The sequence below is a fragment of the Oncorhynchus gorbuscha genome, linkage group LG15 (assembly GCF_021184085.1).
Source record: "Oncorhynchus gorbuscha isolate QuinsamMale2020 ecotype Even-year linkage group LG15, OgorEven_v1.0, whole genome shotgun sequence".
Taxonomy (NCBI): Eukaryota; Metazoa; Chordata; class Actinopteri; order Salmoniformes; family Salmonidae; genus Oncorhynchus; species Oncorhynchus gorbuscha.
The window spans coordinates 64,662,162-64,680,199 of record NC_060187.1 but is presented as its reverse complement, the minus strand read 5'-3'; the positions used below and the strand labels follow the sequence as shown (position 1 = coordinate 64,680,199).

The 18,038-nt window shown below is 42.1% G+C and overlaps 1 protein-coding gene across 4 annotated transcripts in view; it reads right to left on the bottom strand.

Annotated features, from left to right (window-relative positions):
- LOC123997764 (semaphorin-6D-like) overlaps positions 1–16,999 on the bottom strand; it is a 132,333-nt gene extending 115,334 nt beyond the window's left edge. For all 4 annotated transcript variants that reach the window (XM_046302297.1, XM_046302296.1, XM_046302295.1 and 1 more), the window contains exon 1: positions 16,764–16,999. The gene's annotated coding sequence lies outside the window, so the exon portion shown is untranslated. The remainder of the gene's footprint in view (positions 1–16,763) is intronic.
- Between the last annotated feature and the right edge of the window lie 1,039 nt (positions 17,000–18,038).

The window sequence follows — 18,038 nt, the reverse complement described above, 5'->3', positions numbered from 1 at the left end:
GAACAACACAAAATAATAACATATTCAACGCTTGTGTGCAGTGGAAACCAAATTCCATTTCAAGTTCAACAGCAAAACATGATTAACTCCAAAGCACTAAAAGGTCCCAGACTTCAAATTGCTCCCAAATGCCCAGTAGATTTATTTTAGACGGTAGGGCTATGCATTTTATTTTCCTTCGGAAAGGAGGGGAAGGTTGCACAGTTTAATCAACACCACAGATCAATAAGCCACCTGTTAGGATGCTCGTACTATCTGATTGGTGCACTGCGATCAACTCGTCAATGCAATTTCAAAATATATTTTCCTGGAGTAAGGGAAAAAGCAAGCATCTGTGTCGGGTTCAGTAAACTTTCAAGGCTCCTAACATATTGTATGTGGAGCTCAATCTTATTTTCCTTTTAAAAAATCCAAAAATGGTCTAAATTTAAAAGTACGATACGCAAGCCAGCATAAGAGTAGCATAAGCTAAACACCTAAAAAAAAGGGAAAAATGGAAATGTAAATTGGAAGGAAAAAAAGATCTGAGAGGGCTTTGAGACAACGGTGCTAGCATAATCTCTTCTGATTGGGTAACATGAGTAGAGGAACGATTCCATCACCAGAGCTAAGGTAACAAAACTGGCCAGCCTGGGCTTCCTCTCAACTCTGGGTTAACATGTAAACACCATTACACAATCCACTGCTCGTAATCACAACTTGGTACGTAATCATGTACAACTCTGGCAGCTGAAACTTTTACAGGATGTTTGTTTTATTTGCAACTTTATTCTACTCTTTTCAGGTGCTTCCATATATGGTTGGAAGGACAAACAAGCAGTTCACACACCTGCATGTTAACATGTGTTAACATGAGCATGTGCGATCCTGCATCGATTCTGAATATGGACCTTCAACAGTGAAAGAGGAGATTCCACAACCACATCTCCAAAGGAAACAGAAAAGCTTCATTAACCAGCAAAATAACACAAATGACAACAACCACAGATCTCGCCAAGTGGAGGAAGAGATGAAGGATAGGGATGGCGGTTAGGAGAGGACAAATATCTCCCAAACCCTGTGCCCCCCCCCCCTTCCCCCCACTGACCTGGGAGCAGTTTGATTAATCACAGAGACTAAAGTGGGAAGACTTAGCTGCTCATTATCCCGGATCAGGACCAAGGCTCGGAATTAAGATATTGGGATCATCTACAGCTGTGAACCACCATGTCACCGCAGGTGGTGCCCATTGCCCTCCCCGTGAAGATTTAACACAGGGGCTCCAGAATGGTCATTGATCAAGCATATGTTTCAAGTGCCCCTCATTTCTGTTACAGTCAATATTAGCAAATATGTAGTGACAACGGTTTGCAGTTCAATGTCACGGACCACCTCAAACTACTTAAAGCGAGAGTGCCAGAATTTCTGTTCTGACCAAGTTGATGATATCTCTGATTACTTGAGAAGAGAGACATTTAAAACAGTCAATTAAAATTTAGACTTTGGGAAGATAATTGAGCCCTTCCTCTAGAAATGCATCAAGAACCATCCATTTGTGAGCAACAAATTGCCACCCAAAGATCATCCAAATATCATCAGTTGAGTTCAAGCTAAACCCTAGAGCTCTCTTGTGCATGTCATCCCATTGTCAAAACACTAGGAGAAAATGCAAGACTAGCAAGGGAGTTTTTCAGCTCTACATCAAATGTTAAAAGAACTGACCACAGAGATGAGCATTCCTACGGAATACCAAGAATATGTTCATCGGGCACATAGAGTACGCTGTAAAGGTCCTTCCTCCTCTCAGCTGTCTATTATTGTGGGTCAGTGTAGTATTGTGGGTCAGTGAGAGTGAAATCACAAGGAGCACACACACAGTCCAGCATAAGGGAGAGGGATGTTATGACTACTCGTCTCTCACCATTCCTTCACCAAATTCCCATACTCGGTCTTAACAGTGGGTAAGGTAAATGACTTGACCTCCCTCCTCCCCCCCTAACATGGCCTCCTTCCCCAGATAGCCCCAAAGAAATTCAATCAGTATTCAGGTCAAGCCACAACTCCACCTTAACTCCTGACCTCACCCGGCTCTCCTCAGACCATGACAGGGGTTTGCCTGTGTCAGGTCTTAACAAAGTCCTCGTGTAAAGGGGGGGGGGGGATCAGCGTTCTAACCCTGTCAAGGCCAACACAATCAATCCAGCGGAGGAGTTCAAGGTGGTCTGACCCACACCTAACCCTGATGCTGAAACCACGGCGACAAGCTCAGCCAATGATTTTCCCATCAAACCCCCACCGAGAGTGTCTTGAGGAACAGTCCAGGATATGCTCATGTTTCAGGCTGGCACTGGAGGACAATTACTATAATTTTTTTTAAATTAACTTCGCTCTAGTTTCACTCTATCTACAACAACGTGACACAGCACAGTTTAAACATGAAGGCTGAACAACCCTGCTGCTGGTATAACTGGGGACCAAGGGGAGGGTATTAGCATAGCATAATTACACTGGGGAAAGATCCATGGAACAATAGTGTGGGACACCAGGGAGCAAGACATAGCCCACAATTTGCCATTGTGCTCCTTCCCCCTTTCTTACCCCGTTGATATTGGAGAATAATGCCGGAATTCAGACTGTTAGTTTAACCAATGGTGCATTTAGTATAATAATAACCAGGCGGAGCACAGGGTTAAAGTGATTAGCAACCCTGCGCTGACACCTCACCACCCTCCACCAGTGGGGTATTATCATGCTAACCTACAAGAGAAAAAAATATATTTGAAAGGAAAATATAGGAGGAGGCAGGGACCTCGGAAGCCAAGTGAACACAATGCCTGCGAATTTCAGCCTAGTCTGCCAAGGCGAGCGGGTAGACAAATGGACATAGACATAATGCTAGCTGGTTAATTAAAATAACATCATTAAAAAGGTCTTGTGTGTGAATGGTCGTCTCAATGAAATCACGGACCTGAGTGTCCGAAATATGTCCCTCAGAGCGCAGTCAGTCTCTCTCCATTACCGACTCCATTAGACATCTAACCAGACATTTCTTAGCACATTTTCCAAATCAGACAAGCGTCTTGAGATACTGTTTGTTGGAACCTTTTTTTTGTGACCATCTAAATGGTCGCGGACACAGACTGTGATTATAATAGTAGGTAATGGAACCATGCCTTAGAGTGTGAGTGGGAGGTAGGGGTCATTTCCGCTGTGTTGGCTATTTGGGTCCCTTCAAATTGGGTGACTAAAGATATACCCGGTTTACTGTACCACTCTCCATCGCTCACTCCTCTCCCACTCTTCTCTCTGAGACGAGGCATTAGAGCAGTATCAGGCTCTGCAGTTGGAGACTTGTTTACCTTGAGTTGTCTTTCATACCGTCAGTCACCAGTGATCACCCCTCAGGGACAGACTGTCGAGGCAGAGAGATAATATGGGAAAGCAATAAAGGAGGATCAAATGAAGCCGCCTTGGAGGCACTGGGCAGGAGAAAGAGAACCTGTAGGAGTGCGTTTGTATGCGTCAACACAAATATGTTTACTGTATCTGTGTAAGACGAAACACATGATAAACATCGTAACAGCCGTTATAACACACAAATACCCACACACACACACACACACACACACACACACACACACACAGCTGCGTGGATGAGTCACCACATGGTTAACTGGCACACCCGTGGAATGGGACGAGTGAAGTGAGAAGGGGGGGGGGGGCAATTGTACGCACACTGGTGGAATTATATGACACTTACCCCCTGGACCTCTACCTCCACAGACCGGTTTTAAAATAACCCTGATTCAAGCGAAAGGGGCTGGAGTTCAGAGAAACCCAGGAAAATGAGAGCGATAGGAGTCTGTTACTGAACTAATCTTGCACCTCGTCCAAACCAAACGACTGATAGCATTATCACCACCCAGAGATGTAGACTTATACTGTAAAAACCAGCACATACACCAACCCTCACACAGGCATAAATACACACACAGACGTTAAACAAAGCGAGGACTAGCCGACACTTGAATGTGATCCATTGTCATCCCTTCCCTAAGTGCATATAGTACAGTACATGCTAAGTCTTGATAGACCCCGTACAAGGTCGAACAAGACAGCTATTTATGGATAGTTGGGAAATTCCATGCAGGGTTTTGAACAAGCTAATAAAAACCCAATCGGCAGTATGCATGTCATTTAACACCAATGTGTGACAGACTAATATATGTATTTTTTTATAGTTGCATGATACCATAAAAAAAGGCAAAAATAAGAGGTTTAATCAAAACACTTTGTGTAAATGAATACCAGTCACCTTTTGAGTGCGTGCAGAACCTGAATCGGGTATGATGAGGCATTACTGCATGAAGCAGCGGCTTTAAGCGGGAAAAACAATCTTAGGTTTTTAATTTCCTGCTTCATTTCACGTGTCGGGCCCATAAAAATCCTAATTTCCAAAAACTGCAATAAGCTACTTTGAGACATGATCATGACTCAGAATAAGTTCTCCAGTAGCAAAACTCTAAATAGACCCCCCCCCCCATAAGGTTATTGCTTTGCGGTATAGACTATATCTGTGAGAACAGACACAATAACTGTGCCACAGATTTTAAGAACACAAAGACTAATAGGGGGGAATTTCGACCAAAGTTAAGCGTGCATAAAAGGGAACGTAATTGTATTTTTATACGCTTCGCTCTATATACGTATTCTGATGTTACGTATGAGAATAGCATGCTATTCAGCCACTATACATTTGGGGTAGAGATCAAAGAAAGGAAGGAAGTGGCAGAGGTGTATTCTGGCGTTGACTTCATTTCATTGACTTCAACACCTTCATGCAAAATGAAATGATGAATAAGGTCAAGCAACCTGTCGGTTCCAAGTGCAACAACAACTTTCTTTTTTCGAATAGAAATAAACACTATTCTCCATGCACTAATTTACAGAGCTATTTGAGTAATCCGTTTGGATAAAGGAATTGTACATATACACGGCAATTGTTTCAAATCTATTTTACCTTATGATCGCTGGTGACTAATGTAAAATCAGTCATATTTCTGCAAACTAAAAGGCATGTCAACATGACAGGTATTTCGTACTCTTTTCCACAGTGAAGTATAAAATAGCTCTGCCGTTATTCAGAATTCTAATTGTAGGCCAAAGACTTTATAATTTGTGGGTCTGAAATTTGGAGACCCAAGCCGAGGCTGTAGCCTGTGAAAACCAGTACACACACTGACAGTTGCGGCGAACCTACCGAGTTGATGTATGCACTCTAGAATTATTTAATTATATGGCCGGACATTTTTTTTTTTTTACAATTTCAATCATATTAAATATACGCCACTATCAGTAGCCACCATCAGTAATACCCAGAGAAATAGGCATACAGTGCCTTCAGAAAGTATTGACACCACCCTTTGAATTTTTCTAAATTTTGTTGTGTTACAGCCTGGATTTTAAATGGATTCAATTGAGATTGTGTCACACAACACCCCAGAACGTCAACGTGGAATTGTGTTTTCAGAAATGTATTAAAAATGTCAAATGTAAATGTCTTGAGTCAATGAGTATTCAACCCCTTTCTTATGGCAAGCCTAAATAAGTTCAGGAGAAAAATAGTTTCTTAAACAAGTCACATAAGTTGCATGGACAATAATAATAGTGTTTAACATGCTTTTTGAATGACTACCTCATCTCTGTATCCCACACACATACAGATAATTGTAAGGTCCCTCAGTCGAGCAGTGAATTTCAAAAACAGATTCAACCACAAAGACCAGGGAGGTTTTCCAATGCTTCGCAAAGAAAGGGACCCATTGGTAGATGGGTAAAAATAAAAATTCAGACACTGAATATCCCCTTTGATCATGTTTAAGTAATTAATGACACTTTGGATAGTGTATCAATACACCCAGTCACTAAAAAGATACAGGCGTCCTTCCTAACTCAGTTTCCGGAGAGGAAGGAGACCGCTCAGGGATTTCACCATGAGGCCAATGCTGACATTAAAACAGTTAGTTTTCCCCTGTCACAGCCATTAAACTCTAAGGATGGATCAAAAACATAGTTACTCCACAATACTAACCTAAATGACAAAGTGAAAAGAACATGTATCCTGTTTGAAATAAAGCACTAAAGTAGAACTGCAGAAAATGTCCTGAATACATTGCATTATGTTTGGGACAAATCCAACACAACACGTCTGCGAATATATTTAAGCATGGTGGTGGCTGCATTGGAGTTTTTAAAAGAAACAGAATAGAGCCAAACAGGCCATTTCCTAGAGGAAAACCTGGTTCAGTCTGCTTTCCAACAGACATAAACCACATTGACAAATATACACTGGAGTTGCTTACCAAGGCGACATTGAATGCTCCTCTGTGGCCTAGTTACCGTTAACTTAAAAATGTCTTGAAAAATCTATTGCAAGTCGTGAAAATTGCTGTCTAGCAACAATCATGAACAAATCCAGGTGTGCAAAGCTCTTAGAGACTCTTAGAGACTTACCCAGAAAGACTCACAGCTGTAATCGCTGCGAAAGGGGATTCTAACATGTATTGACTCAGAGGGTTGAATACTTCTCCAATCAAGATTGTGTTTTATTTTTGATACATTTTATACAAATATGACACATTTTGCATCGTTCCCTTACATTGTTAGTTTACCTTTCTTTTGTCTGTCAAGTCCGTGAGGTTGTTCCTGAGGGTCAATAGTGTTTTATATTAGGCTAACATATTACACGTTGTTCCATAATTTGGGACATGTAGCCTATTTAATTCATTCATGGAGCACAGACCATACAGAGTGTCCTGTGAGGATCAGATGGTTCAGATCAGCTTGGCAATGGGTGACAATAGAGGTCGACTGATTATGATTTTTAAACGCCGATACCGACTATTGGAGGACAAAAAAATGCCGATACAGATTAAATCGGACAAATTTCTTTATTTATTTGTAATAATGACAATTACAACAACACTAAATGAACACTTATTTTAACGTAACATAATACATCAATAAAATCAATTTAACCTCAAATAAATAATGAAACATGTTCAATTTGGTCAGAATGATGATATGATAAGAGGTAATGATTAATAAGATGACTGTTTATCCATTAAATATATAAAAAAATATATTTAACCTTTATTTAACTAGGCAAGTCAGTTAAGAACAAATTCTTATTTAAAATGATGGCCTACCCCGAACGACGCTGGGTCAATTGTGCGCAGCTCTATGGGACTCCCAATCACAGCCGGATGTGATACAGTCTGGATTTGAACCAGGGACTGTAGTAATGCATCTAACACAGATGCAGTGCTCTAGACCGCTGCGCCACTCGGGAGCCTTATAAAGTTTAATTCGGGGGATGGTAACTCTTTAAACAACCTCTTCTGTGGTGCCCCAAATCCTAATGAGTTAATTGTTGCATGATTAATTAAAAAAAAAATCGAGTAACAATTAAATATAGTTGATTAAATAAATAACAGTCATTCGATTAATGAAAGCAAAGTCACGACAATAGCAGTTTAAACCTGGAGCATGGTTCATGACGACGGGATCGTTGTCATCACAGTTCCGGAATTAGTGAGGATAATTAAGGTATATTGATAAGACTGCTGTTCAACCCCTATTGTACCCTTTTCTCACCTTCCAATATTTCATGAATTGAACATGGAAAAATTCATGATGAATCAAACCGCTGTTGACTACAATGCTTTCCACAGTTGTGTCATGTTGGCTGGTAGTGGATCTCTACTCTGAATAGATCATTCCATCTCATCCCACAGATGCTCTATTGGATTGAGATCTGGTGACAGGGTGGCCATTGCAGTAAACTGAATTGACCGTCATGTTCTTGGAACCATTCCTGAACAAGCATTGTGGCATGAGGCATTTAACCTGCTGGGGAAAAAATGAAGGGATGCACCTGATTGGCAATGACGTTCAGAAATCCTGTGGCTCCACTTTTATCAAGAGGCCCAATACGTGCCATGAAAATACACCTCACATCCCACCACCAACCTGCAATGTTGACGCACTGCATTATGGATGCATGTACTCATGTGGTTCTCCATACCCTAGTCCTCCTGTCAGCGTGAAACAGCAGGAACCAGGATTCATCAGACCAGGCAATGTTTTTCTGATTCTCCAGTGTTTTCTCCATTTAGCACACTTTGTTTTTTGCTGAAAGAAATGGAACTCCGTAAGGTCATCGACCTCCATACCCCATTCGTGTCAAGGTACAATGAGTTGTGCATTCTTTTATTGGTCTTTGGGCACCAATGTTGTACTGGACTGTTAGTTGACTAGCTGTAGCCCATCTGTTGCTCTGCACATTTTGGGTCAGCCTCCTTTGTTGAAGTAGATTTAACAGATGACATCAATAAGGGATCATACCTTTCAACTGGATTCACTGGTCAGTCTCTGCCACGGAAAGAGAATGTACAGATGTACAATGTTTTGTACACTCAGTGTATATTTTAGTGGATTCACTGGTCAGTCTCTGCCACGGAAAGAGAATGTACACATCTACAATATTTTGTACACTCAGTGTATATTCTAGTGGATTCACTGGTCAGTCTCTGCCACGGAAAGAGAATGTACACATGTACAATGTTTTGTACACTCAGTGTATATTCTAGTGAGTCTGTCAAGAAAATTATAATTAAGAAAAGTATTTAAAGGGATGATTTCAGATAAATGTACTGAAAACTCTATTGAATGAAAACTCCACAAGAAAATCTGTTGGCCAGCAAGTGGGAGGGTTTCCAGAGATTGAATAAATGTATTTCAGCGTCCGCAAGGGAATCACACCTGATAAGCCCGTTATGCACCTGCATAAGAGAAGTCTGAATACCAACTACTGAGAAGTGCCTAGTAAAGGCGTGCGTAAGAAAGGCGTACATTCCCTAAGTCTGAATCGGGCCCTAAATGCATAAGGATTACATGTATTATATGGCATGAAGGATGGATTTTAAGATGATCAAAATACATTTTTGTTGATGTTATTCTCCTACTTACCCTGCCTATTTCCAAATCTCTCTCCCTTTTTTACTAATGTCCTCCTCTCACACATTTTCTCTCTGAAGAACAGATCTTTCCTGCATGCTAAGAAATTGTGGGTCGATTTCCAAGAACAACAAGCTCCAGCATGCACCCACATTTCAATTCCTGGGATGTGGTTAGGAGATTCAGTTCTGCACTTTAATTCTAACCTAAAAATAAAAACATATATTTTGAAATCATGCAGGAACTAGATGGTTTTCAGCTACAGTGAAATCCATTGCATGATCACAAAAATAGACTATACAAAAACTGTACGAATGCGCCACCAGAAACAAAATCAACTTAAAAAACCCATTATAAGGATTTTGGATACAGCTAAGCCGAAACACCAGTGAATCCAAATTAAACATTCAGTGAAGTGAAAGGACGGATCGCTTCAGTTTCAACATGGGCAGCTAATCAATGAGGCAGGATGGCGGGAGGCTAACCTCATTATGAAGTGATTAAGAGATAATTTGGAACAAAAACCACTGCACCTTTAGCCCCTCTAGGACTGCGCCAATCAATAATGTGTGTGCAGCCAGCAGCAATTCACAGGAGGGCTTGTTTAGTTAACCTGCATTCTATGAGAAGATGAGCAGTAGAGTAAAAAGATCACTGCAACATATACACTGCTCAAGAAAATAAAGGGAACACTTAAACAACACAATGTAACTCCAAGTCAATCACACTTCTGTGAAATCAAACTGTCCACTTAGGAAGCAACACTGATTGACAATAAATTTCACATGCTGTTGTGCAAATGGAATAGACAACAGGTGGAAATTATAGGCAATTAGCAAGACACCCCCAATAAAGGAGTGGTTCTGCAGGTGATAAGCACAGACCACTTCTCAGTTCCTATGCTTCCTGGCTAATGTTTTGGTCACTTTTGAATGCTGGCGGTGGTTTCACTCTAGTGGTAGCAATAGACGGAGTCTACAACCCACACAAGTGGCTCAGGTAGTGCAGCTCATCCAGGATGGCACATCAATGCGAGCTGTGGCAAGAAGGTTTGCTGTGTCTGTCAGCGTAGTGTCCAGAGCATGGAGGAGCTACTAGGAGACAGGCCAGTACATCAGGAGACGTGGAGGAGGCCGTAGGAGGGCAACAACCCAGCAGCAGGACCGCTACCTCCGCTTTTGTGCAAGGAGGGGCAGGAGGAGCACTGCCAGAGCCCTGCAAAATGACCTCCAGCAGGAAACAAATGTGCATGTGTCTGCTCAAACGGTCAGAAACAGACTCCATGAGGGTGGTATGAGGGCCCGACATCCACAGGTGGGGTTGTGCTTACAGCCAACACCGAGCAGGACGTTTGGCATTTGCTAGAGAACACCAAGATTGGCAAATTCGCCACTGGCGCCCTGTGCTTTTCACAGATGAAAGCAGGTTCACATTGAGCACATGTGACAGACGTGACAGAGTCTGGAGACGCCGTGGAGAACGTTCTGCTGCCTGCAACATCCTCCAGCATGACCGGTTTGGCGATGGGTCAGTGTGGGGTGGCATTTCTTTGGGGGGGGGCCGCACAGCCCTCCATGTGCTCGCCTGAGGTAGCCTGACTGCCATTAGGTACCGAGATGAGATCCTCAGACCCCTTGTGAGACCATATGCTGGTGCGGTTGGCCCTGGGTTCCTCCTAATGCAAGACAATGCTAGACTTCATGTGGCTGGAGTGTCAGCAGTTCCTGCAAGAGGAAAGCATTGATGCTATGGACTGGCCCGCCCGTTCCCCAGACCTGAATCCAATTGAGCACATCTGGGACATCATGTCTCGCTCCATCCACCAATGCCGCGTTGCACCAGACTGTCCAGGAGTTGGCGGATGCTTTAGTCCAGGTCTGGGAGGAGATCCCTCAGGAGACCATCCGCCACCTCATCAGGAGCATGCCCAGGCGTTGTAGTGAGGTCATACGGGCACGTGGAGGCCACACACACACTACTGAGCCTCATTTTGACTTGTTTTAAGGACATTACATCAAAGTTGGATCAGCATGTAGTGTGGTTTTCCACTTTAATTTTGAGTGTGACTCCAAATCCAGACCTCCATGGGTTGATAAATTTGATTTACATTGATCATCTTTGTGTGATTTTGTTGTCAGCACATTCAACTATGTAAAGAAAAAAGTATTTCATAAGAATATTTCATTCATTCAGATCTAGGATGTGTTATTTTAGTGTTCCCTTTATCTTTTTGAGCAGTGTATATTGCTTCCTGCATTAAGTAGCCAATGGGAAAATGTTTTGATTCAAGTTTACTGATACTATTATATACATACAGTACCAATAGGTATCTCAATGCCTGAATATTGCATATAGGCCCTTGTGATTGTTATGGTTCATTGGGGGCTCTGGGGGATTGTGGGTGTCGCAGTTAAATGAGAGTATAAAAAAGGCAACCGTCTTAGTCATCGCTCAGTAATCCTCAGTGATGAGACTCAATGTGCAAATGAAGTAGCTACCTCCTCAGATGAAATATGCAAGAAAAGGGAAATAAGTTTAATCTCAACAGGATGTATTTCTTGCCCAAAACTCTTCTCCCTTACCAGCCCTGAGTGTACTGGGCAAAAACTTCCCATCACACTAATCAAACAGCCGTGTGTGTGGCCAATCTCTTTTGAGGAAGACAAAAAGATAATGGAATCTAAAAGGATTACTCAAAATGCAGATTGTAATTGGGTGATTTGGGAAGGTGCTTCAAACAAACATAGACAAGCCACTCAGACAGCAGGATTTACATACTAATATAACACAAATAAAGTAGGATGAAAACATGTTCACATACAAAGACTAAGGGTTGGGAAACCTTTACGGACCTGAATACATAAATATGATACTATCTGCTGACACAGGTTATACTGCCCTCTGTAATTGCTGGAACCCTTCCACTTCAGTTCGTGGAGCTTAACCAGACAGTCACCCAGCATTCTCGGCCCGTGGCTGCTGCGGGTTAGCTGAGCGGCCTAAGACCATGTTTGACAAGGGGTTAACATTGCTGAAAAAGGCTTTATAAAACCACAGGAAGACAGCCAGTCTGGAAAGGAGGACTGAGGCCTGTCACTTGTCCAGAGTGTGGTCTGCAACCTTTTTTTATTTTTTTCCATCCTACCCTTTGGTTGAACTCTGCCCTTTTTCCTCCCAAATTCACGCACTCACCAGCTCTGGTATGATTACCCGTACAGTGCTAACCGCGGCGGTGTGACAGGAGGGCAGCCATCACTCGCCTGTTTTTAGAATCAGAGCTAATTACTGCCCTGTCAAGGACTATTTAAATGACTGCTACTGATGGGGCTAATAGGATAAAACAGTGTCAATATTGAACACAGTCAATTAAACCAGACATTTATTTTGGGCACCAAGGTCCTGGTGTGCTGAAATGAACACAGATATACAGAAAAATAAATGAAAAGAGGTGATATTCAAAGCAATACTAGAAAATCCAATAAATCATGAAAAATCTATGATACAATGAAGCTTAGCATTGTAATGAGGACTCTTAGCATTGTAATGAGGACTCTTAGCATTGTAATGAGGACTCTTAGCATTGTAATGAGGACTCTTAGCATTGTAATGAGGACAAGTTTCTGCATTGTGAAGAGCAAACAGCTAAAACACAGTAAAGTACATTTCCCCCTACTGGTCCCGGACAATGACTGAAGACCCCCTTCAGCTGCCATGGCAAAGCCACGAGGCTTTCCTCAACCCACCCTTTTTAATGCAATATGTTCATGTGATTTTCCCCCAATGTCCATTGGAGGGGCCAAACCTGAAGGCCAAGGCCTGGTGGTCTCAGCAGATAGCTGGGACAGGCCTGTTCCGTGTCAGCCTTGGGTTATGGATGATGGGGAGGCTCTGGGGCTGACAGGTAATAATTCACTCCCCAGGGTTCAGGAACCTGTCGCTGAACCGAGGCAGGCAGACAGGGAGGGTGGAAGACGGCACGGCCTTGCAAAACCATCCTTTCCTTACTTTCCCCACTAAGCCAGATATGGGGTCCCCATTGGCTGCCCAGTTGCCATGGGTAACAAACTACCATCAATATGAAATATGAGGTGCCACAGTCCAGTGCTTCACTCCGGTGCAGGGCCAAACAAAGTCCCATATGGTGAGGGTGGGAGCCGAAGATTAACTGTTGCTCCTTCAAGCCAAACACAGTCACACTGCCCATTTTTTAAACTCCAGCAGCCCTCAAGTGCCGTAGGTAGTAATTCAGAGTCACCTCAGACAGATGGTTACTGTCAATACTCCACACTTACAATGCTTTTAAAGAAAGATACTATAAAAGTCATATTGATCTCAAAATGGAAGTTATCAACACAGAAGGGGCAGATTGCAGTAATTCAACCACTGCAATTGATATGTGCCAGGGCGTCTGGGCTCTATCTGGATCCTAACCGAAACCATTCAATATAATATTATGGATAGTATAATGGTACCACAGTCTTCTGCGGAAGACAGTTGACGCAAAAGACAGTTGCTTCTCTAAACAGTACAGTAACTTGAGTCTGGGCCAGTTCTGAAGCCAGTTCTCCAACTGTTAGAACAGTTGGAGAGGCAGCAGAGTTGGATGAGGGAATATCTGCATCACAGGGGTGACTGTGGGCTGGGAGGTATAGGCTGTACTGTACGTCCCACAGGACCATAGTCCTGAGCCCCTGGGACAGAGCCTATTTCTGCCCTCATTACCCCACGGACCATTAAGGAGACACAGCCATCCACACATCACAGCCCAGCTCAGCCCTGCAGCAGACCTCCTGTCATTTAATACAAAAACTACAGCACCATCGGAAATAGGAAATAAAATTACACCGTGGTCTAAATGCACCATTAGCCATGCTAACCGAGCGCCGGCTCTTTCAGGGCTGAAATGAGAACCGGACAACATGCAATTTGGGAGCCGACGGAGAGGGAGCGGGCTGCCTCTCTCAGCTCCAGTCATTTACAGCCATCACCCACCAGCATGCAAGACCTGAGTTACTTATTGAATGGGGTTGGGTAATAAGAAAGCGGAGATGTGTGTTTCTGGAGGTAGGAAATGAGAAAGAGAGAGAGAGCGAAAGAGAGTGAGCAAGGTAAAAAGAGTTCCGAGAGGGCATAATGGTTGGGTAGGAGTTACAAATAATATAAACATATTATTCAAAAATGATAAATCCAGAAAGCGCAACAAACCAGTAGAATATTCCAACTCTGTTGAAGGGAAGCAATAGCACCACTTGTTGATTAGGCTATGACATCTAAAACACCTAATGTATAACAGTATTGTCATTTTCTCTGACTGAGCAGCCGAGCCCTGACCACAAGCACCAGTAAAAAACTATGATACCAACTGAAACTTTGGTTTCCTTTTTAACATGTAAAAGATGGGGGTAAATATTGTTTTTAATAAAAATATCTGCAGAAAGAAACATTTAAAAAGGAGAAAAACAACCTTGTTTGTACTGTAAGATAATGATACCCTAGAGTCAGTGAGTTTTGCACCAAATTAACATGAATATTTAAATTTCTTCTAAAACATTGGAATATAGACGCAGTTATCACACATCCACATCACCAAAACTATTATGGATGGGAAACGTTAGTTGTGCATGCTGCCAGTGGCGGCTTGTCCATAGGGGGCACAAAGGCAAGTGCCCCCTCAGATGTCGTGTTGTGAGATGTTTCAGATGTTAAATTAATTAGTCATCTTCATTTTTAAGCCTGTGTTTTATCCGAATCATTTATAAAAAGATCTGTCAGCAGCATTTTGCAGATGGGACACACTGACTGGACTAGGCAAAGAGTACCCACCGCCCCCCACAATTCTCCCTAGTAAGTGGTCCCTTCCCAAGTGCACAGAGAAAAGAAAGGCAGGCCACTATAGTAGAGTATCGTCAGTGGAGGAGTGTAGAGTGTAGAGTGTAGAGTGACACACAGCGTTTTATTTGCTTTCAGCTGATGGTGTTGGACAGGAGGTATGTTTATAAATGAACGTGATCAAGCTGTGTAGCCTATTGATTTCTTCTTCATGAATAAATAAAACAAAAATGTTTTGTTGTTTGTCTGCTTCTACATCTGCATTGCTTGCCGTTTGGGGCTTTAGGTTGGGTTTCTGTATTGCACTTTGTGACATCTGCTGATGTAAAAAGGGCTTTATAAATACATTTGATTGATAGTACTAACCTTGCAACTGTATGATGTTGGCTTTAGTTAGCCAGCTAGATAGACTCCCAATCTCACCATTTCAGGCTATCAATCAAGTTGGATTAGCTTGTCTAACCTACCTGCTGGCCAGGTTACTAGACTTGAGAAAAGCAGGCAATTACTAAATGTACTAAATAAGACTCACATTCCTTTCAATCCTTTAACCAGATTTGAGCAAAACCCACCCCCCACACACACGTACTTCATGCCATACTTTGGTCAAGATATTTGACTTGCAGATATAAACCTACTAAAAGCTTCTCTCTGTTGGGCATAGCTGAGAGTGGTTCTAAAGAGCATAAAAAGATAGCCTATTTTTGTCTCAATCCAGGTCTGTAGACTACACACAGACTGTCACCTTCAATGTCCTCCCATCTGGAACTATTGGACATTATTCTCGCTAATTCGACACAATATTGGCTATTATATTTTGGCTAGTGTTTACCAAAACGCATTAAAGACTGCATGAAAAAACTAATATCAACATGTAATTCGAATCACTGTTATTGATAGCCTCTAGCTGTATTTTCAGGCTATAAATATGTGCACAAACTCAAAAAACATAAAACAATTTAAGAATCAGCCTAAACATACAATCAAAGGCATCGTCATTTGTTTCATTGCATTATGACAGATAACCAGCAGGTCACAGACTGCAGTTGTTGTGGAAAATTCAAAGTCATCCACAACTAAAATCACCTAATGCGCATTTTAATTAAGCAGCTGTCAAAATGACAAGACATTGCTCTATAATATAAAGCTGGTGAACCAAGTAAGGTCAATCTAGGCCTACAACAACAAGTTTGTCACGCTACACAAAGGACTGCGAAATCTGTGAAATCACCCAACTCGATACATCTAGGCGCACGCAGCTATTATGCATTTCAACTTACTCTTTAAGACTGGCAACAATTTTCTACAAAAACGATATTGTATTCACCTTGTTCAAATGACCCAGTGAGATTATATAACAGTGTTTGAAAGACATGTATGGTTGCAGGTCTATTATATAGACCATTAAAGTCTCGTTTTAATTTCTGTAAACTATAGCCTACATAAATACAAACAGACGTCTGTCTGCACAACGACAAAAACACAGTCATATAGCCGATCCAAAAACGGATAGAGTATTCCTAGTATACTATTTTTGGCATATTTATTTGATGACAAATGCTCTTTAGGACACGGTTTCCCAGTCTCGGTCTTGGGGCCCTTCCTGGGTGCACGTTTTGGTTTTGCCCTAGCACGAAACATAACTAACTCCTTCAGTAGCCGACTGTCTCCGTGGCTGCACCTACATTTAACTTGCGCAATTCGTAGTATTTTGTGTTGCCACAAGTTTGCCCCAGTGTCTACATAGAGGACATTGGGCTATTTAAAACAAAACGATGTCGTATTCTAGTTCGAAGTAGGTACTTATAGGAAGTCCTACCATTCATAACATGTTTGGCCAGTTTATACCACCTACCCGTTTTGGTTTTTGCCCTAGCACTAGCGCAATCAAATAATCAATGCTTGATAAAGAGAAAGTGCCGTAGTATAATTCTTACCTTTTTCTTTCGTTTTGGCTATCTTGATTCGTTGACAATACTTTGATTCTAGCAGGACAGAGACCAGTGTTACAGAAGCGTCAAGACGGGATTAGTTATTTTTTTTCCAGAAAGGCTTGTATTCCCAGAGCGCGAAAGCTGCGAAAGAGCGCCCTTGTCATGACAGAGACCCACGCACGCTCGAGCTGGACTGCAATCACAACATACCTCACCCAGCGAAGAGCAGCATAGGATAATACACGCCCTAGTGTGTTGAATTGGCAGGCAGTCGGTCCAATGACAGGGGGAGGGATAGTACCAGACCTCGTTTGAGACGGGTTTTTAAAATTCTTTTTTTTAAAAAGCTTGTTTGAGACGTGTTTTGTTCAAACCATTTCATTAGACTCCTCCCTCAACATCTCACTTTTGTCCAGTTGTTGGATGCCTACACATCTGGATCCTTGCAACCCGAGCCTGCAACCAGTCTCTCCGCCAATGAGATTTCAGACAAGGGCATTTAAATTGATATATCATTAACCTTCTTTCTGAGGCTGGTTACCTTGCTCCACATATAAAATACTTGAACAAAATACTTTCATTCTGTCAACAAGTTTCTCTGTTTGTCTTCAGTTATTAATAGTGGTCCAAATATTACATTGCATGGACCTAATAATAAATAATATATAATAATATAATATATGCCATTTAGCAGACGCTTTTATCCAAAGCGACTTACAGTCATGTGTGCATACATTCTACGTATGGGTGGTCCCGGGGATCGAACCCACTACCCTGGCGTTGCAAGCGCCATGCTCTACCAACTGAGCTACAGAAGGACCAGAAGGACCTAACTTACTCCATTGTCTTGCTTGTACCTCCCTGTAATGACATACATCATGCCATTATAATAACATTTTCAGTTTTCACATAAAATAGTGTCCTTTGTATTGTAATAATGGTTCAACAATAAAACTGTTCTTTAAATTATCAAAGAAACAAAGCAGCCGACTTAGTACAGGCTGCACAGAGCCAATAGCCTATGCATTTCATTTCTGTTTTCAGTAGGCCTTTTAGGTTCAAAGTGTATGCAGCCTAGCGTACAGTATGTCAAGGTGCTAAGTAGATATGTCGATGTTGACAGGCAGAGAATTAGGCAGGATGAAGACGAAGAGCATAATGAGGGAACCAGTAGGGTTAATTGGTGAAGGAACAGTAGTTATACTGTATGAAGCTATTGGTCCCATACTGGGGGATTCTAATGAGATATCTGCATAGGAGAGCCTTTCTGATCATTAT